Source organism: Saimiri boliviensis, chromosome 1, assembly GCF_048565385.1.
Source record: "Saimiri boliviensis isolate mSaiBol1 chromosome 1, mSaiBol1.pri, whole genome shotgun sequence".
NCBI classification, from domain to species: Eukaryota; Metazoa; Chordata; class Mammalia; order Primates; family Cebidae; genus Saimiri; species Saimiri boliviensis.
In genome coordinates this window covers 26,502,162-26,508,318 of record NC_133449.1, presented here as the reverse complement: position 1 = coordinate 26,508,318, position 6,157 = coordinate 26,502,162, and positions in this window count along the sequence as shown.

The following is a 6,157-nucleotide window of genomic DNA, read 5'->3' as shown; positions in this document are numbered from 1 at the left end:
TCAAACTCTAAAGTATTTGGAGTGATTTATTCTGAGCCAAATATGAGTGATCATGGCCTGTAACACAGCCCTCAGGAGGTCCTGAGAACATGTGCCCAAGGTGGTGGGGGCACAGCTTGCTTGGTTTTGTATGTTTTAGAGGCACAAGACATCAATCAAATACATTTAAGAAATACATTTGTGGCTGGGCGTAGTGGCTCATGCCTGTAATCCAAGCACTTTGGAGGCCAAGGCGGGTGGATCACCTGAGGTCGAGAGTTCAAGACCAGCCTGACCAACATGGTGAAACCCCGTCTTAAAAAAAAAAAAAAAGAAAGAAAGAAAGAAAGAAATTTGTTTCCTTTAGAAAGGTGGGACAACTCAAAGCCGGAAGGAGGGAAGGGGGTAGGGGAGAAAGGGGAAAAGATCTATCTATGCTAATAGAGATTTTTTGTTTTTTTGAGACGGAGTTTTGCTCTTGTCACCTAGGTTGGAGTGCAATGGGGCAAACTCAGTTCACTGCAACCTCCACCTCCCAGGTTCAAGCAATTCTCCTGCCTTAGCCTCTGGAATAGCTGGGATTATAGCGCCTGCCACCACACCCAGCAATTTTTTGTTGTTGTTGTATATTTCGTAGAAACAGGTTTCACTGTGTTGGCCAGGCTGGTCTTGAACTCCTGACCTCAGGTGATCCACCCATCTCAGCCTCCCAAAGTGCTGGGATTACAGACAATAGAGATTCTTAACAGATGCAAAATTTCCCCAACAAAGGACAGATTTGAAGGGCCATTTCAAGATATGGCAAAGAAACATGTTTTGGGGTAAAACTTCCTACTTTGTCACGTAATATTATGCCAGAGTCAGATTGGAAAGTAAGTCATGATATATAGGGTTGAATAAAACCTATCTGATGAGAATTTATGGTTTGTTGGGCATGACTCTCTAGACCTCTTAGATGAGGGATTTGGGCGAGATAAAACAAATCAAAGCTTAATCTTCAGGGATTTCTGGCTTTTAAATTCCTACTCTCGGCCGGTTGTGGGGGTTCACACCTGTAATCCTAGCACTTTGGGAGGCCAAAGTGGGCAGATGGCTTGAGCTCAGGATTTCCAAACAAGCCTGGACAACATGGCAAAACTTCTACTAAAATTGCAAAAATTAGCCAAGTGTCACAACAAGTACCTGTAGTCCTAGCTACTCAGGAGGCTAAGCAGGAGGATCACTTGAGCCCTGGAGGCAAAGGTTGCAATGAACTGAGATCGTGCCACTGCACTCCAGCCTGGATGACAAAGTGAGACCCTGTCTTAAAGAAAAAAAAAAAAAAAAACAAAACAAAAACTGCTCCTATATACCTTCCCCAGTGCTCTCGTCTGCACCCATGCCCTGTCATGCCAGAGGCGAGACCCTTTTGTTCCCAGAGAGGGGTCCTGATCCAGACCCCAAGTGAGGGTTCTTGGACCTGGCATGAGAAAGAAGTTGGGGGAAATCCATAAAGTAAAAGGAAGTTTGTTAAGAAAGTAAAGGATAGGCCGGGCTCAGTGGCTCACGCCTATAATCCCAGCACTTTGGGGGGCTGAGGCAGATGGATCACGAGGCCAGGAGTTCCAGACCAGCCTGGCCAAGATGGTGAAACCCCAGCTCTACTAAAAAATACAAAAAAGTAGCCAGGCATGCTGGCACGCGCCTGTAATCCGTTACTCGGGTGGCTGAGGTGAAGAATTGCTTAAACTTGGGAGGCGGAGGTTACAGTGAGTCAAGATTGCGCCATTGCACTCCAGCCTGGGCGACAGAGAGAGACTCCATCTCAAAGAGGAAAAGAAAAAAAAAGAAAGTAAAGGATAAAGAATAGCTACTCCATTGGCAGAGCAGCCCTGAGGGCAGCTGGTTGGCTATTTTTATGGATATTTCTTGATTATTTGCCAAAGAAGGGGTGGATTATTCATGAGTTTTCTGGGAAGGGGGTTCTTCCCCATTTTAGACCATATAGGTTAGCTTCCAGATGTTGCCATGGGATCTGTAAACTGCTGCGGCGCTGGTGGGAGTGTCTTTTAGCATGCTAATGCATTATAAATAGCGTATAATGAGCAGTGAGAAAAACCAGCACTGGGCACTTTGGGAAGCTGAGGCAAGCGGATCATCTGAGGTCGGGAATTCAAGACCAGCCTGACCAACATGGAGAAACCCCATCTCTACTAAAAATACAAAAATTAGCCAGGTGTGGTGGTGTATGCCTGTAATCCCAGCTACTCAAGAGGCTGAGGCAGGAGAATCGCTGAAAACCCGGGAGGCTGAGGTAGTGGTGAGCCGAGATCGAGCCATTGCACTCCACCCTGGGCAACAAGAGTGAAACTCTGTCTCCAAAAAAAAAAAAAAAAAAAAATGTTTAGTGAGACTTAGAATGAATAAAATAAAGCCCAAGGGGCAACAAGAGTGAAACTCTGTCTCCAAAAAAAAAAAAAAATGTTTAGTGAGACTTAGAATGAATAAAATAAAGCCCAAGGGGCAGATTGGGGCAGCCCACAGTGGCAGATACCCATCCGTATCAGAGGGCATTCCTATAGGCCACAGTGACTCAGTTGGTGAGGCTCTGGACCATTTCCCCATGTGTCCAGGCCAAGGGAACATCCTGAGGTAAACATAACTAACGATCATTAAGACCAGACCGACATGATGTCACTAGCAGCACAGTCTCTGTCTGTGTCTACAGCCACATTATATGATGAATTTTGATTTATCACAGTGTTCTGACCATTTGTCAAACTGCTGTCTGTGGATCCAGGAGACAGAATTTATTGGCAAATACACATGGAGCCCACTAAGTGTAAGGCCTAGAGCCAGATATGGGGTCCTAAGGAAGATGGAAGCAAGACAAGGTCACTGTCCTCAAGGAATTTGAGATTCAGTGGAGGAGAGGGGTCAGCCCTGCATTAACCATACAGCAAGGTGAGAATGTATAAGAGGCAGAGGGGGGGTTGAGGGAGGGATGGATTACCTAAGGGAGTGGGCAAGGAGGGGACAACAGTGACAATCGGAGCTGTCCTGGACCAGGTGCCCCATCTGTGTCAGGCCTGTGCCTGGAGCTTGACCTCTCTGGCCTCGGTCTTCATAATAGCTCTGTGGAACTGGCATTCAGAGGGAACCTGAGTAGGGACTTGAAGGAGGAGGAGCAGGATTTCTCCAGGTGGGGAAGGCAGGGTCATCCCAGCCAGAGGCAACCACGTGGACACCACGGGGCGGCTGATGAGCCCTTACACTGGGGTGTGACCCACAGTGAGGCTCCAGGTCTCTGCCACCTGGCTAGAATGGGCTTTAGGGGAGAAAACTAGAATAGACATTAGAGCCCTCAGTTAGTAGTGAGCCCAGGCTAAGGTATCATGGCCTCAAGGGACAGGAATTCTGAGAAAAATAGAGAGGAATGGTCAGAGGCATTTGAACCAGAGTGACTCTATCCTGAATAGGGGCTGGGTAAAATAAGACTGAGACCTACTGGGCTGCATTCCCAGGAGGTTAAGCACTCTTAGTTACAGGATGAGACAGGAGGCTGGCATGAGATACAGGTCACAAAGACCTTGCTAGACCTTGCTGATAAAACAGGATGCAGTCAAGAAGCCGGCCAAAACCCACAAAAACCAAGATGGCAGCAAAAATGACCTATGGTCAAAAAGGGGGAGGAACCCTCAGTTCCAGGAAATCCCTACCCCTTTCCTGGAAAATTTATGAATAATCCACCCCTTGTTTAGCATATAATTAAGAAATAACTACAAGTATACTCAGCTGAGCAGCCATGTCACTGCTGTGCCTATGGAGTAGCCATTCTTTTATTCTTTTACTTTCTTAATAAACTGGCGTTCACTTTACTCTGGATTCACCTTGAATTCTTGTGTCTTGCTTGAGATCCAAGACCCCTTTCTTGGGGTCTTGATTGGGACCCCTTTCCGGTAACAGAATCAGGGTGAATATGGGCATGCATAGGCTTTGAAAAATCTATCTATCCACCTGAAATAAAAAAAAAAAAAAGATCAGAATTCAATTTTAAAGAGTTTATAAAGAAAGTGAAAAGCTGGGAGTAGCCTCCTGGGAAACAGACTCCAGAGAAATGGGGCCAGCACTTTAAAATTCAAAGTTAAGGTCTTTCACATCCTGGAAGTCTTGGAGAAAAACAGAAAAGTTAAGGTTTTGATTATATAGGCAGTAAGCAAAGACATTTAGTAGGATTATACTGTTTTCTATGACAGGCTTGTTTATGAGTTGCAACAATTGGTTTTTCTTTTCTATACAGCTTGTTTTCTTTTCTTTACAACTTGTTTTTATTTCCTTTCCAATTTAGAAGAGTGTATTTAACATCCCATCTTAGACAACGTGATAGTCATGAAGTCTTTGTATAGAAAGTTGATCTGCAGTGGCCAGGCGTGGTGGCTCATACCTGTAATCCCAGCACTTTGGGATCACAGGTGGATCATGAGGTCAGGAATTCAAGACCAGCCTGGCCAAGATGGTGAAACCCTGTCTCTATTAAAAATACAAAAAAAGCCGGGCGCGGTGGCTCAAGCCTGTAATCCCAGCACTTTGGGAGGCCGAGGCGGGTGGATCACGAGGTCGAGAGATCGAGACCATCCTGGTCAACATGGTGAAACCCCGTCTCTACTAAAAATACAAAAAATTAGCTGGGCATGGTGGCATGTGCCTGTAATCCCAGCTACTCAGGAGGCTGAGGCAGGAGAATTGCCTGAACCCAGGAGGCGGAGGTTGCGGTGAGCCGAGATCGTGCCATTGCACTCCAGCCTGGGTAACAAGAGCGAAACTCCGTCTCAAAAAAAAAAAAAAAAAAAAAAAAAATTAGCCAGGCATGGTGGCAGGCGCCTGTAATCCCAGTTACATCGGAGGCTGAGGCAGAGAATTGCTTGAACTCAGGAGGCGGAGGTTGCAGCGAGCTGAGATTGAGCCATTGCACTCCATCCTGGGCAACAGAGTGAGACTCTGTCCCCTCCACACCCAAAAAGTTAATCTGTAATGAAGATCAATAGTGAAGCAAAGGGGTCTTCCTTGTCACCTTTTAGTCATTTATATTTTACAAAACAATGTAGGCAAAGAAAGAAGCTAATCTAATCAGAGAAATAGAGGTTATAGCTCCCTAGGTTACAGCTGCCTGTCACGTGACCCACGCCTCACAATCACATTCCCTTAAGGCTCAATATATTTTAAAGTTCCAACAGCTTAAACTTTGAATTACTTATTTTCACACATCAGATTATTATTTGATGGACTTCAGGGAGAGAACTTAATCTGTACATTGGATAAAAATTTGCCTAATATTTTTGGAAACCCTGATTTCCTGGGTAAAATATATCTGTAAACCAGCACAAATGTTAACACTTGGCCTGGATCACCACCCTTCTGCATTCCTGGTATCCCTGAGGTCACAGCCCAGAGAAGCCAGTTGTTGGCTGTGGCCTGCAATCAAAGAAGACAAGGGCTAGGGTGAGGTGGGACAGGTTTCTCCTTCCTTTTCTGAGTCTTTAGAAAGTGAAAGTTCAGCCAGCCTGCCTTCTCCAGTGAGGTCAGCTGTCAGAAGAACAATTGTCTCCTAATTGCTCAATTTGATTTGTTAAAGCTGATAAAAGACAACAGCTTATATAAAGTTACAGATCATGAAAGGGATGGAATTCAGCAAATTTCTTTTTTTTTTTTTTAGACGGAGTTTCGCTTTTGTTGCCAAGGCTGGAGTGTAGTGACCCAATCTTGGCCCACCACAACCTCTGCCACCCGGCTCAAGCAATTCTCCTGCCTTAGCCTTCCAAGTAGCTGAGATTACAGGCATGTGCCAACACACCTGACTAATTTTTTTTTTAAATTTTTAGTGGAGATGAGTTTCTCCATGTTGGTCAGGCTGGTCTCGAACTGCCCACCTCAGGTGACCTGCCTGCCTCGGCCTCCTAAAGTGCTGGGATTACAGGCGTGAGCCACCACATCCAGCCATGAATTCAACAAATTTCTAGCAAGGGAAGGGATTTTACTGTTAAGGGTGCCTCTGTCACAGAATCCTCAAGTGTGGATGGCGTGGTGGGACATAGGAGTTTCTTCCTGAATCCCTAAGAACGCAGAATCTTCAGACAAGCAAGGATGCCTATGCAAGTTGTCCCTAACTAGGAAAAAGTCAGAGGAGGGCTTCTGGCTGGGT